The following is a 24,089-nucleotide window of genomic DNA, read 5'->3' on the forward strand; positions in this document are numbered from 1 at the left end:
GCACTCCTTGTCTGTGGCCGAGTAGTTGGCTTCCGGAGAGGACAACGTTCGGCTGGCATACGCTATCATTCTTTCGAGGCCGTCTTGCAACTGCAGAAGAACAGCTCCGAGTCCAACGTTACTGGCGTCGGTATGGAGCAAGGAGGTTAAAAAAATTCCTGGAGTGGAAGTCACCTATACCAACCAATGGGCTCGGCTGAAGCCGCCGGCGGCCATCTTGCTCGGGGAAAGAAACCAGATGCTTATTGTTTTGCAGCAGTATTTGCCGACTTTCCCAGCGGTTTTAAATTACTTAACGGATTCTCATGCTGTAATTCAACACTGCGAGCCATGTCCGCCATCTCGGTATTGATTTCTACCACATAAATTTGGTTAAAAGTTAGATCTTCGAGTACAGGGACATTGTTTTTTTCACCTTATGGCTCGGATATGCAGCTGCCACAAAGTAAAAAATACATAAGAACTCGTTTATCTTCTTTATTCTAAACTGTTCAAATGCAGAAATTGATCGTGAAAGTTCTAAGAACAAAAAAAAACAACTGTAATGCGAAAAACAGCAGTCATGACCAGAAAATGCAGCATTTTCCGAAAAACAACAGGAAACACCCAGAATTATTGTGATAATAGGCATAATGGAGTGACAAAAAAGACCGATACAGAAAACTTTCATGAGTGTATGATAGCACCCAATGCTATTATGTTCATTGCATCGCTGCCCAACCTAACACACAAATAAACTGGAAAAAAAGAACCAACAATCTTTCTGGTAAATCCCACCATGAGGTTACATTGCCAGTGACATGAACTACCGAAAAAAGACGAACCAATTTGTATTTTTGGAAACGAAGTGTTTATTTTTTGAAAGAAGACAGACTTATGATACCAGACGTCAATTAAACTGCTAAAACATACTATAAAATGGCAAACAAAAGACACTGACAAAGGACAGTGACTCAACATCTTTCGGAAGCCTAGCAGCAAAAAATTAAACATTGAAGGCGCATACTACGCGACACAACGCTACGAGCATGACCGCAGTTTGGAATCAACTTGGACGCGTGCAAGTTACGTGCGCAATGCGCCTCCCGGGGCTGGGTTCACACTGTTTGTACCACCGTAAGCCACACACGAACCAACCATACTTGTTTTGATCTCGTTACATGGCGCGCACACGAATCAACAACACTTTTTCGTGCACGCAAGGAACGCGCGCTGCAACAACTACGCGTCTTCTCCCCTAGCAAGATGGAGTCGCGGCGGCTTCACTTTACGGGCACCCCTTCCACTCCAGCAATTTTTTTTAACCGCCTTGGTATGGAGCATGGTGATGGCGTTTTCGTTGAAATGGGCCAAGACAGGGGGTGTTTGCAACCGCTGGCGCAACTCGTCGAACGCCCTCTGTTGCTCGTCATTCCAAAGGAACGCGACATCATCCAGTGTAAGGTTGGTCAGCGGAGCTGCAATGCGGGCGAAGTTCTGTATAAATCTTCGGTAATAGGAGCATAGCCCCAGAAAGCGCCTTACGGCTTTCTTGTTGGTTGGCACAGGGAACTGGGATACCGCTTCAGTCTTAGTAGGATCAGGTCGAACTCCGGCACTGCTAACTACATGGCCGAGGAACAGGAGTTCGTCGTACCCGAAATGATACTTCTCAGGCTTTAGCGCAAGACCGGCGGATCGTATTGCCTCGAGGACGGACGTGAGGCGTTCGAGGTGTTCTTCAAACGTGGTGGAAAACACGACCACGTCGTACAGATACACCAAGGAAGTTTGCCACTTTAGGCCCGACAGCACGGTGTCCATCAGTCTTTGAAAAGTGGCCGGAGCGGAACACAACCCGAACGGCAACACTTTAAATTCGTGCAGCCCATCAGACGTCATGAAAGCGGTTTTCTCGCGGTCCCGTTCATCTACCTCGATCTGCCAATACCCGCTTTTTAAGTCCATAGACGAAAAATAGCGGACGTGTCGTAGTCTGTCGAGGGAGTCGTCAATGCGAGGCAACGGGTAGACATCTTTTTTGGTGACCTCGTTGAGTTTGCGGTAGTCCACACAAAACCGTAATGTCCCATCTTTCTTTTTCACTAAAACTACGGGCGACGCCCAAGGACTATTCGACGGTGCGATGACGTCGTCTTCCAGCATTTGCTGTACTTGCCGCTGTATTGCATCGCACTCCTTGGGGGCCACACGGTACGGGTTCTGACGGATGGGCCTCGTCGTTTCTCCGGTAATTATTCTGTGCTTTGTCAGATGCGTCTTACGGACACCTGACGTGGAGGAAAAACAGTCCGCATACTTTTTCAGTAGGTCGAGGAGCGCTCGGCGTTTTTCTGATGACAGCTTGGTGCTGCCGTCTATTGCGAGTTTAGTACTGGCTGTTGCGGTGGAACTTGTTTGAAGCACAAAACAGCCCTCTTTGTCGTCGACAGCTTCGAAGAAGGCTACAGTAGTCCCTTTCAGGGTGTACTGGCGTTCATTGGCGAAATTGGTGGGCAGGAGGTTTCCGCGGCCACAGGACAGGTGCAGCAGGCCTCTCGCGATGGCAAGCCGTGGTCGAGGAAGAGCGATGTGTGCAGCTCGGCAACACCATCGGCAGTGCAAGGATCGGCACACTCTACTGCGACAAACGCGCAGGATCATAGCGGCACACTTACGTCGTCAGCGGCGATACGCAGCGGTAGTCGTCGGTTCTCGGTAGGCTGTAATGGAGGCAGGTGCGTCGATAGGCTCACCCTGCCCTCGTCTATGTCTATAACGGCGTCGTATTCCCGCAAGAAATCCATGCCGAAGATTACGTCTTTGCAGCTTCGAGGTAGAATGACAAAAGTGCTAACAAAATCAGTGCCTCCTAGACGAATCCTGGCCGTGCATTTACCGACTGGTGTCATCAGGTGGCCTCCGGCGGACAGAAACTGAGGCCCGTCCCACGGAGTCTTTACCTTGCGTAACCGCTCGGCAAATTGCTGGCTCACAATAGAATAGTCGGCTCCGGTGTCCAGCAAAGCGGTCACCTCATGCCCGTCGATGGTAACGCTGAGCTCAGCACTAGCGCCTCCGTCGGCGTTAAGGGTCGTCGTCGTGGTGTGCTTACACAGCGGCAATACTCCATGGGCGCTTTGTTCTCGTCGAGTCGTTGCGGCAAAACCATTGGTTGGCGTCGGCGGCGGTTGGAGGTCTTCTGAGCTTCTGCAATCAGCAACCTTGCCTCCCGAGGTCGCTTCGTCTAGTTTCCCCGCCGGGGGCTGGAAAACCGGACGTCGGGGTCGTCTCGAGTGGCGCGACGGGTCGGCGGGAGGTGCGGTGCCGGAGAAGGTGAGCGGGATCGACGAGTAGGCGACATGGTGTTGCGTGCGGAGAGGTAGTCGGCGATTTCGGTCCGCCGCTGGCCAAGACGGGGAGGAGGAGCAGCCGAAGAGAAGCCACGTAGTCCGATCTCGCGGTAGGGGCATCGTCTGTAGGCGTGGCCAGGCTCACCGCAGTGATAGCACAGGGGTTGCAGGTCAGCTGTGCGCCACAAATCCGTTTTGCGAACCCGGGTCGGTGGGAATTTCGCCTGCGAAGTGGGCCATGACTGCACAGGCGGGGGTGGCTGACGGAAAGGGACAGTCGGCAGGTTTGGTGGCTGCTGACGCATGGCTGCTGCGTAGCTTGCGGGGCTCTCTTGCACGGGCGGGTCGGGAGGCGAGAATGCTTGGCGCAGCTCCTCACGCACAATCCTGGCCACGGAGGGTGTCGGCTGTGGAGTCGCAATTCTAAGCTTGCCTAGCTCTTCGCGCAAGATCGACTTAATCAGTTCCAGCAAAGAGCTGTCGTCGGTCGTCAGGCTAGCAGTGGTCACGGGAGCGTTGGCGGACCTCCGAGAATACTGATGACTTCGCTCCTGCACAGCCCGCTCGATAGTCGTGGCCTCCCTGATGAACTCTTGCACAGTGCGTGGCGGGTTTCGGACAAGGCCGGCAAAAAGCTGCTCCTTGACGCCGTGCATAAGGTAGCGAAGTTTCTTCGCGTCTGACATGGCAGGGTCAGCGCGGCGAAAAAGGCATGCCATGTCCGCGGCAAACATGGTGACACTTTCGTTTGGTTTCTGTATTCTCGACTCCAGCAACCGCAGCGCGTGCTCAGGACGATCCGGATAGGAAAAGGCTTCCTGAAGCTCCTGGCGGAAGTTGGTCCACGTCGTGAATGTAGCCTCATGGTTCTCGTACCAAATGCGAGCGCCGTCTTCCAACGAGTAGCATACCTGCCGCAGTTTGAGCGCATCATCCCACTGATTAAAAGTGCCAACACGCTCAAAGTTAGCAACCCAGTCTTCCACGTCCTCGAAGGCATCCCCGTGGAATTTATTGGGTTCGCGAGGCGGGTGAATTACCACCTGTGGTGCGGCTATAATGGGAGCTTGCGGGGCCTTACGGGTGCGGACGTCGGAAAGGCCCGGTAATTCAGGCGAGAGACCGAGCTTGCGCCGACTGCTCCGATGGACCGGCGTGTTGATGAGACGCGGCCTTTCTGGGCTGGCGCCGGACAGTGATCCTGGCATCCGGAAACCCGGCTCCTCCACCAGTGTTGCGTCTTAGTAGACGGAGGTGTAGACAGCAGGATGGAGATGTACCTATTTATTAGGAGTAGCGCTATACCGAGGAGTACAGGCAGCACGGCGAGTCTCAGCGAAGATGGCTGAATCGTTCTGCCCGCGAGCGGGGACCCACACACTTGCGTCGTCGTCTTCGAACCCCTGGCTGGCAAGGAGAGAAAACATAACACTCGCTGGGGATTGTATACTAACACTGCACGGCGATCACGCATACCCCAAGCAGGGGATCGCCGCTTGATAAATATCCACGTGACAATATATCTGATCGGTACTACCTTATCGCCTCTTCGTATAATTATGCGCCTAACAGCCGTCACACTTTGACTTTTCATGCCTTCAAGAAGATCGACATGTCTTGTTTGCAAGATCAAGCTGTTGAGGCTGCGTTGGGACGTGACCATGATGCCGAGATCGGCAATGCGTGTCTGCTTCAGGAGTTTTGTGGCCTCCTGTTGACTGTGTACCTCGACCAAGATCTCGCCTGTTCTTTGTTTATTAGCTTTAAAAGATTCACCTACCCACACACACGCACACTCGCTCACTCCCTCACGCATGCATGCATACACACATACATACATACATACATACATACATACATACATACATACATACATACATACATACATACATACATACATACATACATACATACATACATACATACATACATACATACATACATACATACATACATACATACATACATACATACATACATACATACATACATACATACATACATACTCTTATCGGAGTGCGCGGCTGGCATTCTTGAGCACGAGAACCCATGGGAAGCGTGGTTGCACTTCGGCGTTGATAGGTCCTCAAAGTCCCAATGTTCTCACTAGCGACATTGATAGGCCCTATGTTCTTCATGGGGAAGCCCGGAAATGCGCTTTACAAGTGGTTTCAGATATACTCTAAATGGTCCGGGACCACTGCCAAATGCTGCAGGTCACATGCACGAGCTCGCAGACATGTCGTGGAGGCCGAATTGGCCCACCCCATAATGACGGAAGGACTCAAATTATCTCGCGGTATAGGAGCCTTCTTTTTCCACAAACATAGCACATGTTTCTTAATGTGCATTACCAACCCCTTACTGAAGACAGCCTAGTTTGGTTTCTGTCATTCTCACTTTCCCTGCATCTTCTAAAAGAAATTTACTTTCAAACAAATTTTTGTTCGCGTACCCCCAATTACATTTTTTGCGGCGTGTTCCCATGGGAATGCGATACTTCTGGCCCTCTATCTGGAAAGCAGACCAGGCTTTCCTAAAAAAAATTCGGCAACTGAATATCTGATTCATCGACAATAAGCAAACGTGCTGTGAAATATTTTCTGCGTCAGCGTCTAAGATAGGCGGCTTACGAAGCACCCTGTGTTTCTTTGCAGGTCTGCAAAGGTAGTCCTAAAGATGAAATAACATCCGACGCAAATGCCAGATTCGTGGCGGACACCTCTAGGCACTTTCTCAGCGTTTTCGACGACGTAAAAAGCTTCGAAGAAAAGGTAAGTTCATGCACCGAATGTCGCGTAAAATATCCGTTGTGTTAATCTTATGTTACCGCCGCCCAGCCAGACCCGGCTATCTAATCCTGTGTTTCATGCTCGCGCGTTTGCTCCTTCAGTCGTGCGTCGTTGCCGGTAATCTTGTTTTATAGTGAAAAGGCAGCCTTATCGCCCCGAACTTGCACTGTTCTTTTTTTCTCGACAATGGGGTCCGTGTAGTTTGATGGTTCTGGGAGAAAAACGTTCTGCGATCTATAAATGCCTGCAGAGAAGACGCCGTGGCATTGAATTCACCGATCTTTGACTATGAACACCAATCTGTTGACTGCTGCTTCGACGTTCGTGGTTTCGTCTAGTTTATTGTGGCGCATACATTAGCTCAGAAATTAGTGCCCTTCCACTCTGCGAAAACGGACGACCTGCAAAGCTACACACCCTTTACGGAGTTCATGAAACCAAGCACGTTTTTTTTGTAATTTACGCCTGAGCGTACTTCCTCCCTAATACTTGAATGAAATTGGGAAAAACCCGATCTTTATCCCAGCTGACAAACGCAGAGCTGTATCTTTCCCTCCTTGGTCGTAGGCTTTGTGTAACACGCCAACTATATCCACTGTACCACACAGCATTGGGCTGTTTGTTTGATGACCAAGTTTAAAGCTCTTTCCAACACAACGAACATGTCATCAGTAGGGGCATGAAACCTATAGTTGCGCGTGCACCCCCCCCCCTCACTCTACTCTCAACCTAGCACGCATAAAGCAGAAACCGGTTATGAGCGGGTACTTAGAAGTGAAAGACACTGCCGGACATGTCGCTCTCAAAGCTCTTTAAGCGGAACAAGGGATATTGGCCCATGTCGGCATTCCAAGCGGGCCAGCTGCTGTTCATCCGGGAGGGATTCGGAGCTACCCGACCAGCTGGAACTTACGGCGGCAGCGGCTTTACGTTGTGTTTGCGCCGATTCACCCTTCTGTTCTGGTTCCGCTCTTCTTCCTCCAAGCGGAAGACCTGTATCCGTTCCATAGCGAAGGCCTCTACCTTTATTCTAGCGGACGCACACGTGGGTGTCCGTTCCGCTGCCCAGTCGTAGGTATCTTATTGTCTGTGCAATACACCAACCCAGGCCCGAACCATTCAATTGCGGAGGACAGCTGACAGGGCACATTGATTCATGAGTCTTTCCCACCACCACAACTGCAAGGCCATCGGTAGCGCCATTAAGCCCTGCGGTGCGTGCATACCCCTTCCTCCACGCTCAACTCGTGTACGTCTAAACCGGCATCCGGGGATGAGCACATAGTTGGGCCTGAATTACACCGGCGCAGGGAGAAAGAAAGATTATATATGCGGCCAGACTAAGATCTGTTGTTCTTCTTCCGCCAGAAGAACTACCTTTCCAGAACAACTAGCTTAATAGACCTTTCCAGAAACTGCAGCGCCGCTCCTTCCCCTGGCGGGCCCCGCAAAGCGTTATGGGAACTGCGTGCGCGCGCAGTGATGCGAGCGGAGACGGGGTCGCCCGCGCGCGGCGGTTGGAGCGGGCCAGTCGAAAGACAGTTTTCATAAAGTTAAATGTTGTGCTTGCAAAGTTATGTTGCGCATCAGTTGAAGCATCTTAAAACCAAGGAACCCAAAATAAGAAAAAAAAAAAACTCCACATCTCTCTGAAACTGTCCGTACAGCATGAGTCAATCATTTTGTCGTATGCTGGCTTCCAGCCTGGAGCCAGCTTTTGCCAGTTGAAATGCGTCTTGGAAGTTCGGGCAGCCCCTCGGCAGAGATATTTCTCGACAGACGGAAATATGAAACAGTCTCCACCGCCAGATGCGACACTTGAGCTCCCAGAAAAAAAAAACAGCTAACTGGCTCTTGCTTCCGGCAGCCCACGGCGAGCCGAATGTAAAAAAATTAGTAGTGGCTTAGCTCTGCTATGCCAGGATATACGTAGCGTTAGCTAAGGTTCAGCAATCCAGTCCAATCCAGTCCAATCCAGTCCAGTCCAGTCCAGTCCAGTCCAATTCAGTCTAATCCAGTCCAGTCCTGTCCTGTCCAGTCACTGCTCCTCGCGCATGCTCAGCGTGGCTCTTCACGAGCCACGCGAAACGGCTATCAAGCGGCTCCGGTGCAGCGTCAGACTTGGCTACTGCGCAATTGAGGCGCACACCTGGGCACGCGCCAAGGAGGTTGTATAGAACTTCTGGAGTGGAGATGGTGCTCGAAAACTGACGCCGACGGCCGCCATCTTGCCGTGGGTAGAAAACTCGTTTCGCGGTAGCAGACGCATTGCATTCGTCGCATAACGTACTTGTTTTTGCGGCGGGTTACGTTATATTTTTGCTTCCGTTCTTTTTTTGTTTTCTTTTGTTTTGTTTTGCAAGTTGATTCTCTCATGCGGCTACCTTCAAGCGCACCGAGCTTTTCTTGCGCGCGTTCATTTCGCCGCATGTGGTTTCGGTTATGCTCCCCTCTCCGTGTTTCTAGTTAAGCGCTTCGCAAGTCGCCCGTGCGTGCGCCGGGGGCTCACACATCTGGTAATTATTTACATTCTTGATCGCTAACAACTAAAATAAACAGTAGACACAATGACATTTTTTTCTGCCCCATGTGTCGTTCTTCCGAGTTCTCTCTTGCCAAAGAGCAGAACTCGTGTTCGTTCGATCCTCGTTCGTGGATGGATGCTCCAAAGGTGTAGAAAGCAGAAATGGTCTGCTCGTGCGTCGCGTTCGGCTGCGCTAATCGCGCGAAGAAGCCGTCGGGGATCACCTTTCATCTGTAAGTACTGAGGGTATCTGTTTGTTTTGGGTTTCGAGGGCATTACTAGTATTATAACGTTATGAGTGCACATTTGCCCGCCGTTTGTGCGTGATGTAAAGGGAAAATTTTACGTAGCACCTGCCGTCCGCTTACTGAGCATACCGTACGCGCTTGTTTACGCAGATATGCGAATGTTTTCGCTCGTAGTTGTGGTGGTCCTGTAGTCGCTTGGCTGCGCGAAATCACATGTTTGTAACTATGTGGGGCGCAAATTGTTTTTCCGCACTAATTTAAATGCAGAGTATTGCTAAGGCAGTTACCGTTAAAAATCAAGGCACTCTTGTTTAATACATTTCCTTTACATCCGGCCATACGTGAATACACTGACGTTTCTCGTTAGCGCTGTTTCGTAGAAGTCTTTGATGCACCGCAATGCTCTCCCGCGTTCTTCGCCCGCGTGATTTTGTTATCAATAGCACGCTGCTCGCGTCCGAACTTGCGCGGTCAACGATGTTGTGAATGTGATTGAGTAACCTCCTGCGAGTAGTTTTCTTATCAATAGCACGCTACTATCGTGCCAACGTGCGCGGTTAATGTAGTCGTGCATCCAATTAAGTAACCATCTGGATTTGAAAAATAAAGTCAATGCGAGTCCCATGCCTTCTGTAAAGTGCACGCGGAATAAAAAAAACCTGCTTTAATGTGCTTCAGTGTGTGCCAAATCCATTTCGCAAAATACGATTGAAAAGCTGGAAATAGACCTGCCGCGTTGGCTCAGTGGCTAATGCACTGTGCTGCTCATCCCTAGAACGCGGGTTCGATTCCCTGCCGCGGCGGCCGCTTTTCTGGTGAAGGCGAAAAGCGAAAACTACTGTGTGAACGAGATTTCGGTGCACGTTAAGGATTCCCCAGGTGGTCAAAATTAATCCGAAGCCCTCCACTACGGCGCGCTTCATCGCCTGCGTTGCGTCAGAGCGTTAAACCCCACAATGAATCAATCAATCAATCAACCAATCAATCAATCAAAAGCTCGTGCTTAATTTGGTCTTCGGCAAGGGCAAAACTGGGCATGTTGTTTAAACGAGAAAACGTGCATTTGCACTACATATAAAGATTGCAATATCCTGATGAATATGATTCTTGCAGTACTGCTTAAAAACCATTCGAACCGCTACTGCATTATTATTTATTAATCATTAATGAATAAGCATTCATTATTCCTAGCCACGCCGCTAAAAGAAACAAGCGTCAAATAATCGCGCTTTCGCGTGTCCCGCACTTCCAGCGTGAAATCACGGCTAATAGTAACCCTATAACGCGGAATCTCTTGCCATGGCGCGCAACATGAGGTAATTTTAATGTTAAGGGGGCGTTATATAGCCTTAGCTATACCGAATAAACGTTTATTGAAATAAAATCAGGGGTGGTGCCTTTAGCATAGCGCTGCGCGTTTTCCCGCATCGACAGCTCTGTTGACCACCGTAAGATATACACAGGCGAACTCGCTGCATGAACCATATCTTACGTCGAAACCTTACGCGTAAGGCAAAATTCAGTCTGCCCTCAAATATCGTAATGGATATACTAGCTTACCATCGTTTTCTCCCTTGTAAAGCCAAAAAAACGCTACCGCACTTCAGCGTCCCTGCCGGCGCAGCGCCTTTTCTACCCACGGCAATATGGCCGCCGACCGGTTCGCCCGGCTTCACCTCCCCGCGTTGCCCGCTATGGGCGGCCTCCACTCCAGAAGTTTTATACAACCTCCTTGGCACGCGCCGGCGCCAGTGCGTCTGCCGCGGCTATGACGCAACACAATCCACTTTCATCCAATCCAATCTAAGCTAATCTAAGCCAAGCCAAGTCAAGCCAATCCAAGCCAAGCCAATCCAAGTCAATCCAATGCACCTCGCGCTTGCGCCGAACGGCCATTCACGGCACACGCGAAACTGCTCAACCTCGGCCAGTGTAGCTTACGCTACAAAAGCGGAGAAGCCCGTATCCTGTGGCCACGTTACTTTTGACGCATTCCCGTGTAAGTCTGCATTCGTTTACGACCTGCTTTAGCGTTTGTAGTTCACGCGATACTGACTATATGGCGCCAAGGAAGCTAGGAGGCGGGCAAACGTGCTGTGTGCCCGATTGTGACAGCAATACGCCACGAGTCCGGCATGTTTTATTCAACAAGTTTCCGAAGGACATGAAACCTAAAAATGAATGGGCACGGCGGATAAATCGCCAGGGTCGTGATGGCCGATTCACTTTGTGGGAGCCGTCCGAACATCACAGGATATGTGGAGCCCATTTCAACGCGAGCGGACACCGGCTCTCCTCCGAGAGGGGCCCTCCGGTAAAGACAGGGAAGCCCAGCATTATTAGAACGCGAAATGTACTTTTTGTATCGCATGCCTTATTTGTTTTGTTTCGTAGCTGCCGCAAAGCGAACGAAACGCAGCCCTTTGAAAAGCGTCCGCCCCGCTTTCAGGCATCCAACACAAACTAGGCATACGCAGCGATTTCGGGATACCCCTGCCACCTCAGAGTAAGCAACGCTTGTTTTGTTATGAATTTCGACCCCAAGAGGGGGACAGGACCATAAATCAATACTTTTGCTCCCGCAGGCAACGATGCGGTTAGAGAAATCATGCGCAGGCAGGCCACAGGCGCCTTCAATGCAGGAACAATTAACTGGCCTTCTTTGCCGGCTACGGTTGGCCTCTTAGATCAGGGCCTTGTGTATCCATTCGCTGTTAGCGTCTCGACAATAAGTGCAATGTGAGTATTCTGGATAAATTTTCTGCACTAAATGCTCGTCCGAGTACCCATTTGACCAGCACGCAGAACTGTTGACACGTTTATGCCAGAAAGCTTCAGAACTTGGGATAGTTCTACTCGAGTGCTACTTGATTGTACTTGATTTGTACTTGATGGTACTTGATGGTACTTGATTCACTCTGAATACAGCACTCAGAGTCAGACGTGCAGCTTGTACAAAGTACACAACCCCGCCAAGGGGATCATTGGCATCACGTCTAATGGGCTTGTTTCATTGTGTAAAATCTGGCGCTGCGCAGTCTGTCGGGTAGGAAGATTGCTATATAAACACAGTGGCTTTTACAAGCTTCTTCAGAAAGGAGACAGTATTATGGCTGACCGAGGATTGTTGATTGAAGATGACCTCCGCGAACTTGGCAGTCTGTCTGCTGCTAATTTCCAGGGGACCCGAAAAAGGGCCCCTTATGGAGGCATTCACCTACTTTCCATGGGTACTCAGAAAGGATGTAGAACAAGGCTTGCCCTCCAGGCCCTGCCCCAATGTCGTAGGGGCCAGGCCCAAGCACCTTTTTTTTTTGTTTTTTCCCACTGGAAGCCCTCCTATGGAGACGCTGCAGGAACAGGATTAAATGCTGCTTCAGCAAAGCTGAAAGTGGGGTGAGCTGGTAACACATGTTTGAAAAACAAAATTTGTAAAAAATGGTGACAGAATCAGAACACACCGGACAACCCCCTATAAGAAGAGTAATACACAGCACATCCTCCCGTGTGATATTTTCTGCAAAAGCAAAACAGGGGAATCGCTGCTGCATTGTTAATAACAAGAATCATCGGAGGAAACAGAGGAACGAGTGTGGTGTTCGTTGTACGATTGGCATGGTTGAGAATTCCGTTGTCATGTAATACTCCGGCTACACTAGGGTCCGAATGTCATTTGAACCAAATGTCATTTTACTCAAATGGGGTGCTTCCAATGCCATTCAGAATCCGCCGTGCTACACTACAATTTTGATGGCGTTTGAAAGCTTTCACAATTTCTCGCCGTGCTTTAGTGGCGCTGTTGTCGCCCCGTTCCCTTTTTGTACAATAATACAACAATCAAACTGAGGAGCAGTCTAAGGCAGCAAAATGATATAAAATTAGAAGAGACACCAGTTTTGACTGTAATATGGTGGCTGTTTGCGTAGTTCTATTTTTTTGCATCTGACCATGAAAATTAAATATGTTGATTTCATATTTTACGTAAATGAACAGTGAACAAAGTTCCACAAACAAAATTATTTTGTTTTACGCACGGAAGTATTGTCTTTTTTATTGCCGATCGAAGAGGCTGCGTGCGAGAGTGCTAGGAATGGCATTTGAAATCCCAATGTCTCTTTCGATGCTCATTTGACTCGAATGTCATTTAAGCCGAATGGCATTTCAAAATCTAGAGCAGCAGCACAACTTGGCATTTTAGTCAAATGACATTTGGTTCAAATGACATTCGGACGCTAGTGTAGCAGGGGTATGTAGCAGGGTCTGTGTATGCGGCCAGACAAGACGCTGTCTAAACGTCCGTCAGAGAGAGCATGTGTCCAAGATAACGAATTCAACGAGCGCAAATATTCCTGCGCATTATAAGAAGTGTGGGAGCCACAATTCGTTCGATGAGACTGCTGTGTTGCACAGGCATAGGGGTAGGGAACTGGTTGAGGCATTCTTTTTGAAAGAACATAGTAACAAGTGTGTCAGAAATTGTCGATCACTCTAAACGAGCAGGAGCACGCGCTAACTGGCACCATGTTTCTCTAATCTATGATTCGTTTTCATGTATTAAAGGGACACTGAAGTGAATTTGTCAAGCTCCCGTTTTTGCTTGCACTGCGTAGACTGGCTCAAATTAGTACACTTTTCATCGTTTATCCGGTTGACAAATCGGTAATTATTTTACAAAGCGCAAAAGAAGAAAAACTACCATGCGCGGTTTGCGGCGGCCGCACCAACTAAGGCTGTGACGTTGGGAGGAGGGGCGCCGCGATTGGACGATGCCCAAGGTTAGCAATCAAACAGGTTTCGGTTTCGGTTTCGGTTCTGTAAAACATAACCAATGGCGTTGTTGGATGGGCATTCTCAATATCTCAGTAATCATCGTACCGCGCTTCTGCCATGTTGTCGGTTGTAAAATGCACAAGATAAGCCTCCCAGGACGGCTTGTAGTCGTAGCATTCACTAGCCGAGACCTACGCAGTGCATGAACGCCCTCCGCGTACCCGCAGACGCCCAAATGTCATGCGCTTTTCCCCCGTATTTGGAGCTTGCCTCCCTCATGCCTGTATCGTAAAAAGCGTGTTCGCACCAGGCCAAGGGTCTGTTCATTCTGGACTGTGCCCACTGCCTGCAAGCAGTCGGTGCTTATGGCAACAGCACGCCAACAAGAACTCGCTAGCGCGCCAGTGCCAGCCTGCGCGCGTTTTGTGAACTAGTTCGTGTAGCCATGAACGTTGTGGCCCAAAAAAAGGTGAACTCAATATAGAAAACATCGGCGGAAAAAAAAAGTTAACTTACAAAAGAAAAAACCACGTACCCGTGGGGATTCGAACTCGTGATTTGCAAAACACTTGCGGTGACATAACTAGCGCCCCAGTCCACTAAGCCACGGAGCGGGATGCGAAGGCCTTGCTAATACAGGATATATATTGCACAACCGGTTTACACTTTTATTTAGTTTTGGCATTTCAAGCAGCTTAGGTGACTATTTGTTGTACTACGCTCGTGCAGTAAGCGTCGCCCGAGTTTCCACAGTAGCTCACGTCTAGCAATTGCATTTCGTAGACGTAAAAGCGTTCGCAGATGCGTAGTCGTGCTGCTGACCGCTGTGCGTGTTCTCCCAGCGCAAAAAAGTGCTTCCCGCGCCCTAGTTTTACGCTGTACGGTAAAAATATAAGTTGATTTTATTTCCTTAGTACCTATATTGACTTCGCTGACTCTTCTCCCGCCTTCAAGAGGCCTTATATTTTCCTACTGGCGTACCAGTCAGCGACGCGTCGCATGTGCGCTTGTGCAGCGCTTGTGTGAAGCGACCTTGACTTGGAGCTAGATACAGTGTACAAACAAACCAAGTAAAGAAAGGCACATTCTTCCATTCACAAACGTGTCCTGGCTTCGTTTCAACTAAGCGAACGAATTGCGACCAAGCAATTTTTTTTAACCTCCTTGATTGCGACGACCCGCCGGCGGCCGGCGGACGAAACGCTAGGCCGACTGACTCTGTCGGAAGGCCGGGGAGCCTGTGCAGTAGCGCAGCCAATTGCCAGCTCATCCCCTCCTGACGTCACACGAAAACGCCACAGAAAATGGGCGAGCGTAAAGAGAGGAGGACAACATTTTCGAATTAGTTTTTCTACTAAATAAAATCGCGTAAACACGCCTAGAGTGGTCGAAACATGGCCTGGGGACTCCGGACTACAATTTGCGCTAGTAATCCCGCAATGTTTACATATCACTTCAGTGTCCCTTTAATTTTGTGTTTTTCAATAAAATGGCAGTTGCCACTAAGGGCTTGAGTGTGTACCTCTTGTCCGTACCCGTTATTTGTGGGCTTTCAAGTTTGCAATGGCTTTATGCCCTGCCACATACTAGTTGTCCTATATGCAGCTTCTTCCCTTCACCTTCAATGGACACTTTCCAGACAGATGCTCAGCTGGTGCTCCTCATAACGTGCCCAGAATGCCGCGTAGCCTTCACAGCCCCGCGGACGCTCTGATTCTGACGCCGTCATTTGGTCTATCATCTCTCTCTCCCTCTTCTTCCTATTTTGGCTAAAAATTTCACGGCATTTTTTTTTTGCCGCGATATTATTACGTTCTCGGTACAGAAACGACGTTTTCTATTCATACTCCGCCGTAATGCAACTTAACTGCACGAAGAGCTAGAGCTATGATACATGCACACGACATACTCGCGAAATTAACGCTATCACACACATGCATACTTACGTTCCAGACATTACGCCTCACACAGCACCGACTGCATGTCGGGAAGTGCACGCCACCGGTTCTACTAGCCTTGAGCTATGTTACGGGCTCCTACACAAAAGGAAGAACAATTAAACGCTTAAACGTGAGCTATGTTACGGGCTCCTACACAAAAGGAAGAACAATTAAACGCTTAAACTTGAGCTATGTTACGGGCTCCTACACAAAAGGAAGAACAATTAAACGCTTAAACTTGGGCTATGTTACGGGCTCCTACACAAAAGGAAGAACAATTAAACGCTTAAACTTGGGCTATGTTACGGGCTCCTACACAAAAGGAACAACAATTAAACGCTTAAACGTGAGCTATGTTACGGGCTCCTACACAAAAGGAACAACAATTAAACGCTTAAACGTGAGCTATGTTACGGGCTCCTACACAAAAGGAAGAACAATTAAACGCTTAAACTTGAGCTATGTTACGGGCTCCTACACAAAAGGAACAACAATTAAACGCTTAAACGTGAGCTATGTTACGGGCTCCTACACAAAAGGAACAACAATTAAACGCTTAAACGTGAGCTATGTTACGGGCTCCTACACAAAAGGAACAACAATTAAACGCTTAAACGTGAGCTATGTTACGGGCTCCTACACAAAAGGAAGAACAATTAAACGCTTAAACTTGAGCTATGTTACGGGCTCCTACACAAAAGGAAGAACAATTAAACGCTTAAACTTGGGCTATGTTACGGGCTCCTACACAAAAGGAAGAACAATTAAACGCTTAAACTTGGGCTATGTTACGGGCTCCTACACAAAAGGAACAACAATTAAACGCTTAAACGTGAGCTATGTTACGGGCTCCTACACAAAAGGAAGAACAATTAAACGCTTAAACATGAGCTATGTTACGGGCTCCTACACAAAAGGAAGAACAATTAAACGCTTAAACTTGAGCTATGTTACGGGCTCCTACACAAAAGGAACAACAATTAAACGCTTAAACGTGAGCTATGTTACGGGCTCCTACACAAAAGGAACAACAATTAAACGCTTAAACGTGAGCTATGTTACGGGCTCCTACACAAAAGGAAGAACAATTAAACGCTTAAACTTGAGCTATGTTACGGGCTCCTACACAAAAGGAAGAACAATTAAACGCTTAAACTTGGGCTATGTTACGGGCTCCTACACAAAAGGAAGAACAATTAAACGCTTAAACTTGGGCTATGTTACGGGCTCCTACACAAAAGGAACAACAATTAAACGCTTAAACGTGAGCTATGTTACGGGCTCCTACACAAAAGGAAGAACAATTAAACGCTTAAACATGAGCTATGTTACGGGCTCCTACACAAAAGGAAGAACAATTAAACGCTTAAACTTGGGCTATGTTACGGGCTCCTACACAAAAGGAACAACAATTAAACGCTTAAACGTGAGCTATGTTACGGGCTCCTACACAAAAGGAAGAACAATTAAACGCTTAAACTTGAGCTATGTTACGGGCTCCTACACAAAAGGAACAACAATTAAACGCTTAAACGTGAGCTATGTTACGGGCTCCTACACAAAAGGAACAACAATTAAACGCTTAAACGTGAGCTATGTTACGGGCTCCTACACAAAAGGAACAACAATTAAACGCTTAAACGTGAGCTATGTTACGGGCTCCTACACAAAAGGAAGAACAATTAAACGCTTAAACTTGAGCTATGTTACGGGCTCCTACACAAAAGGAAGAACAATTAAACGCTTAAACTTGGGCTATGTTACGGGCTCCTACACAAAAGGAACAACAATTAAACGCTTAAACGTGAGCTATGTTACGGGCTCCTACACAAAAGGAACAACAATTAAACGCTTAAACTTGAGCTATGTTACGGGCTCCTACACAAAAGGAAGAACAATTAAACGCTTAAACTTGGGCTATGTTACGGGCTCCTACACAAAAGGAACAACAATTAAACGCTTAAACGTGAGCTATGTTACGGGCTCCTACACAAAAGGAACAACAATTAAACGCTTAAACGTGAGCTATGTTACGGGCTCATACACAAAAGGAAGAACAATTAAACGCTTAAACTTGAGCTATGTTACGGGCTCCTACACAAAAGGAAGAACAATTAAACGCTTAAACTTGGGCTATGTTACGGGCTCCTACACAAAAGGAAGAACAATTAAACGCTTAAACTTGGGCTATGTTACGGGCTCCTACACAAAAGGAACAACAATTAAACGCTTAAACGTGAGCTATGTTACGGGCTCCTACACAAAAGGAAGAACAATTAAACGCTTAAACATGAGCTATGTTACGGGCTCCTACACAAAAGGAAGAACAATTAAACGCTTAAACTTGAGCTATGTTACGGGCTCCTACACAAAAGGAAGAACAATTAAACGCTTAAACTTGAGCTATGTTACGGGCTCCTACACAAAAGGAAGAACAATTAAACGCTTAAACTTGAGCTATGTTACGGGCTCCTACACAAAAGGAAGAACAATTAAACGCTTAAAATTGCGGGCGGAGTGTGTTGGGACATAGCATCGCAATTGGAATTTAGCGTGTTCTGCAGACTTGAACGAGAAACACTGTCAGTAGGAAAAGACACCACGCATTGGATGCACAAATCAGGTGTTGGTTTGCGCACCAACGTCTGGTTTGTCATTTTCCGCTGTCTCTGTTCCTCGTATATGTATGAAGCGCATGCTAACTTTGAATTCAAGATTGTACAAAAAGTTGGCATTAATACGATCGGGAACGAACGTGACAGCTAGGAGGCCGAGGCGGCAACGCAAACAAAAAAAAATCCACGCAGCTTTAAATACACAGTACAGTGGTATAAACACAAAAACAACAACAAACATAAAATAACGATGTCACTAACCTTGCTGGGAAATAAGCGCATAGATGCCCTCTCTCCCGCTCTTCGGTGTGTGACAGCAAACGCCGGAAACCGGCATGGCTGAGCTACGCTGAGCCCATGCTGCAATACTCACTTGAAATCTCGTAAGTACACCTCACGGGATATTGCGCTCGCACAAATTCTAGCATTCATGGCATTTTCACGCAGCTGCAGCTTCCTGTGGTCGTACTTAGGTGGCAATCAACACAAATTGGCACGCCGGACACTGACGGCGCAAAGCGCTCGCTCGAGGACCCAGGGAAACACTGCGCCTATATCGTCGTTGTCCCTAGGCGCTCCAAGTGACGTCACGTTTTGCTCACGTGACCTAATGATTTCTTTCCTCCTAGGCGCTCCGGGTCTGTTCTTCTTTAGCTTTCAAGCCCCCCTCGCCCACTAGCGGCGATAGACCGCCGGTTGTAGGCAACTTGCCCCGTTGGAACGCCAGCGTGAGCACTTCATTGTTGTTTAGCTTGAACTTGCCCCGTTGATTTCGAATATACGGCCAATAAAATGTTTTAATCCTATCCAACGATGAAACTCTGATTCTGATTGTGGGGTTTAACGCGCCGACGCAACGCAGGCGATGAGGCGCGCCGTAGTGGAGGGCTCCGGATTAATTTTGACCACCTGGGGATCTTTAACGTGCGCCGAAATCTCGTACACACGGGCGTTTTTGCTTTTCGCCTCCATCAGAAAAGCGGCCGCCGCGGCCGGGAATCGAACCCGCGACCTCGTGCTCAGCAGCGCAACGCCTTAGCCACTGAGCCACCGCGGCGGGTAACGATGAAACTAGGCCGAGTACATGGTATAATGGCGGCCCATGACGACACAGACGGCCTTGATGCGAGCCGCATAGACACTAGCGCCAAATCCTCTCTAGTGTATGCAGTAAGAAACTCTACGGCGGCAACGACCGCGGCTACATTCTCGGCTGCGGTGGTGTCTTCGGCTTCGAGCGTTTTTACATCGTACGCGCTGCTGCTGACTGTCGGCCACCATCCGGTTACGGAGCTACGGCCGCTGTCCAGCGACTAAGTGACTTGTGAAAGAGGCATTGGTGGTTGCGAGGGGAAAAAATTACACCACCTTCCCGAGGGGAACCCTGAGGTGATGCGAAGCATCGCAGAGTTCCAATCCAATCTAATCCAATCCAATTCATTCCAAGCAAAGGCAAGGCGAGCCAAGCCAATCCAATCGAATCCAATCCAATGTCCCTCGCGAGAGGGTGTTCGCTATCGGAGAGGAGAGGGGGTGAGCGGCGGAGAGCGCAGCTGGCGCGGCGAGGTGAATGGGGGAAGGGTAGACGCCGACAACGCCGACAACAACGCCGGATGTATGCAGGGACAAGGCGAGTGAATGAGATGCGTCGCATCTAAAAAATTACACCATCTTCCCGAGGGGAACCCAGAGGTGATGCGAAGCATCGCAGAGTTCCAATCCGATCCAAGCCAAGCCAGGCCAAGCCAAGCCAATCCACTCGAATCCAATCCAATGCCCATCGCGAGAGAGTGTTCGCTATCGGAGAGGAGAGGGGTGAGGGAGCGCAGCTGGCGCGGCGAGGAGAATGGGGGAGGGGTGGACGCGCACAACGCCGACAACCACGCCGGATGGATCCAGGGACAAGGCGAGTGAATGAGGTGCGTCGCATCTAATGTCGCACGCATCTAATGCGTCGCACCTTTGTGATAACCGTTGTAAAATAGGGATCGGCGGTGGTGAGCAGGAGACCCGGAGTGGCGTCAAGTCAATCTGCTTCACCGAAATAAAAACTGTGGGTGTGATACATATACTGCTTTAGAGTAATAACGTTTTCTGAGTAAAAGAACCTTGTGTTGTGTTACTTGCTTTGTGATGGAGATGTGGGTACATATCAAGCCCCCGGCGAGTCACCAAGAAAGCACAGGTTGAGCCAGCCGTCGACAGTAAGGTTTTAAACCCTAGTTTGAACCATTCCCGCAGAAAGTAAAGGTTTAGGACGTCGTCACCGCACCACAAGTATAGTGAACTAGAATACTTAGGCAGTGGAAAAAGCGGCGCCTTCTCCCCACAGCGCCGTTGAAGCCGCACATGTTAACCACCGCGCGTGGCGCTGGTGTGCCCCGCTTGAGGAGATCACGAGGCGGCGCGCGTTGCCGCTACGCTGCTGTTGAGTGGTTCACGCTCGGTTTTGATGTTTCTTAAGCCGCTGCACATAATATTTTTTGTGTGTGTAATTGCAAGATCAGGCTAACCGGCACTACGCTGATCTTTAAATGTTCTTGGTTATTTCTTTTGTTTGTAATTTGGAAAGGGCATGTGCTTGCGGCGGTCTCTCATTCCCGAAGGGCCACAGCCCATGCGGTTTGAAAGGATATAGTGCAATACGTGTTGTGGGACTGTACCCCTAATACAGTTATGTGATCGCTACAAAGATTTGATATTTGCGATTTGTTAGTAACCTGCTTTTATTTGTTGAACTCCTAACTGTTTCATAATATCTTACGTTCGCGAGACGTGGGCAGCACGTTTTATGAACTTGTGCATTTGTAATATGGTAATTGTTTTATGGTAATGAATGGCCAGCGCACCGATGAAGTGTACAGTTTTAAAATGATCGCAATTTATATATAAAGTGCGCCGTATGGTGCTTTTGGGATAATTACGGTTGTGAATGTTGTTGCTTTCCGATGCCTTGAGGGAGTTTATTAAAAACAGATCGCGTGTGTTGTGTGGATTAGTGCACTGCAGGGGCCCGGGCAGGTGGCACGCATTCAAAAACGTTTCTGGCCCGGTGCTGGCAGAGGCGCATGCATGCAGTGTCTGAAGCCCGGCAGTCGTGCGCCACAAATTCGTGATTGTTTATACGAAAAAGTTTCCTCATTGAATTAGGTTAAAGGAAAAATAAAACTCCAACTGCGAAGTCACTGCAGCTCCACTGAAAATGTATTCCGCCGATATTCGTGGAAATTCTTTATATGTGTCGGGATATGTATTTACGAAGCTCGGTCCAAGTTAAAAAAACACTAACTCCAATATACTCGCTTTATGGCTACGTTTTCAGGGTGAAAATTTTTTTTCGGACTCTCGTTTATAGTCTCCCGAACGCGGGCTGATATTGCAAACCAGCCCGGCGGGCTGGTTTGGATTATTAAATTTTGTCGTGTAGGGGCGAGGCTCAGGCTTATAACTTTGTCGGGCTCGGGCAGGGCCAAGAAATTGTGGCCTGTGCAGTGTTCTATAGCATGGATCTAATTTTTTTTAAAAAACAGAAACGTGCGGAAGTCCTGTCTAACGCACCACGCTGTTTCCTCGGCTGACACAACACGACAGAAACGTTAGTAAACAAGGTATCCATAGCCTCGATCACTAAAGCACGACTCACGCGGTCTGCTTGGTTGGCCAAATAGGTTGAAAAAATGAAAAAACAGTACATGCGCAAGGCATAGCTGCAGTTTTCCCATAAGTACCTTGCTATATTACTAGCATTCGCAAATCTGTTGCAACGCGCATTCGCCCCACCAGTGATGGATTAACACTAAAATAGAACTGCTGCCCCTCGAATACAGTCCACAGCGAACGCTGCAAGTTGCGTTATACTTTTAGATGCGACGCATCTCATTCCCTCGCCTTGTCCCTGCATCCATCCGGCGTTGTTGTCGGCGTTGTCGACGTCCACCCCTCCCCCATTCTCCTCGCCGCGCCAGCTGCGCTCTCCGCCGCTCACCCCCTCTCCTCTCCGATAGCGAACACTCTCTCGCGAGGGGCATTGGATTGGATTCGATTGGATTGGCTTGACTTGGATTGGATTGGATTGGATTGGAACTCTGCGATGCTTCGCATCACCTCAGGGTTCCCCTCGGGAAGATGGTGTAATTTTTTGTTGCTTCCGTTCGCTATTGTTTTGCGTGTTTTCTCCCACGCATTACCGGGACTTGTTCGGCGTTGCTCGCGCGCTCCGCAAGTTGACGCTTCTTTGTGGTGCTCATTATTCTTCTCCGTAGCTGTTCTTGCTTCAGGCGCCCCGAGCTTTTCTTTCGCACTTGCATTTCGACTATCACATGTGGTTTCGGTTCTGCTTCTCCATTCGTGTTCCTGTAGTCTGCCACTGCAGTTAAGGGCTCCGCGCGCTCGTTGTGTGTGCGTGGGTGGGCGGACGTCACATGCGGTAATTGTTTGCAGAACGGAAAGCGAAAACGGAAGACACAATGACATTGTCTCCCCGCTATTGAGTCGCTGCACATGATTCTTATCGGAAATCTGAACCAGCTAGCCGCCGCACATGATCTTGGTGTGCGAAATTGTAAGAGGAGCCTATAGCAGGAACCACACTTTTTTAAATGTTCTTGGTTCTTCATTTTATTATTTGTGATGAGGAGGTAAGTAATCACCTGCCAATGTTGTGTAATTATTTTATGTTTATAGTTGTTCAGTGTGCAAAAAATCTGCAGCTTTTAATTGATCGCGAGCTCAATTAGTGGTTTTCTGAGAATTGCGGCCGTGAATACTGTCGTGAATCACGCTTTTCATTGACTTGACTGAAGTTTTAAGACATCTGTCATGTGTGCTGCGTGGGTGAAATTTGGAAAAAGACAGCGTAAACGTTTGCGTACGCACGACACTGTTTGCTCGGTATGCAGAACGTTTATAGAAAAATCAGGAAAACATGAAGAAAAAAGCAGAAACATTGACGTACGCTGGCCAGCCTAAAGCACGCCGCTCATTCCGCAGTTGACACAACACCGCAGAAAAATCATCAAAAAACGAAGAAAAAGTATTCGCACGCTAGCTTCGATTGCTAAAGCACGGCGTGCACGGTGTGCTAGGTTGGCCGGATGTGATTAAAAAATGAGTAAGCAGTAAATACACGATGTAGCTGCCTTTCCAGTAAAACCCCTGGTACATTATTAGCATTCTCTACTATTTTCACACGAAAAAATAACTGTTGCTCCTCGGAGACTGCCCCGGCACACGCCTACCCGCCGCTTCCCGACGTGAAAAAATCCAGCCATCTTCACGAAGTGAATGATGATGACAGTGGCGAAGCCAAAATGCTTATCGGTAAAACCGTGAAACATTTGCCCGCACATCATATAAAGACTCGACATGTCAAGCTTACCACCGCTCCGTTGACAAGCCCGTCGACGGCGTCGATGTTTGTGGTGATTATGTAGGGCTTGTTTGGAACGATGACAATCTCCATGCGTAAGTTGGCGAATTTTAGCCACCTTGGCCGTCGCCTTCTGCAGACCGTCTTGTGTCGCGTACCCCCGGTACGTGGCTTGAGCTCGCAGGCGACGAACGACAACCTCTTCTTCTTCCTCTCCTCCTTGTTGGGTAGCAACGAACGCGTTGAACGTTTTGACCACTCCGGCCAATCTTCGGTTGGCCAATCCCTAGGGGGATTCTGCCACAATCATCATTAATGTGCCGGATGCAGCAGCAACGATGGACGGGACAGGGCCCGAGCAAGAGGAGCTTCGCCCCTAAACAGCGCTCGGGCGGTGCACGCGAGCGCCACCGCGCGGGGTTGACACTAAGTGCCTCACTCGGGAGCGGCCGCTTTTTCCACTACCCAAGTACTTTAGTTCACTGTACCCTGTACCACAA

The sequence above is a fragment of the Haemaphysalis longicornis genome, unplaced genomic scaffold, assembly GCF_048455015.1.
Source record: "Haemaphysalis longicornis isolate Haplotype H1 unplaced genomic scaffold, Haemaphysalis longicornis Haplotype H1 scaffold_2, whole genome shotgun sequence".
Classification (NCBI taxonomy): Eukaryota; Metazoa; Arthropoda; class Arachnida; order Ixodida; family Ixodidae; genus Haemaphysalis; species Haemaphysalis longicornis.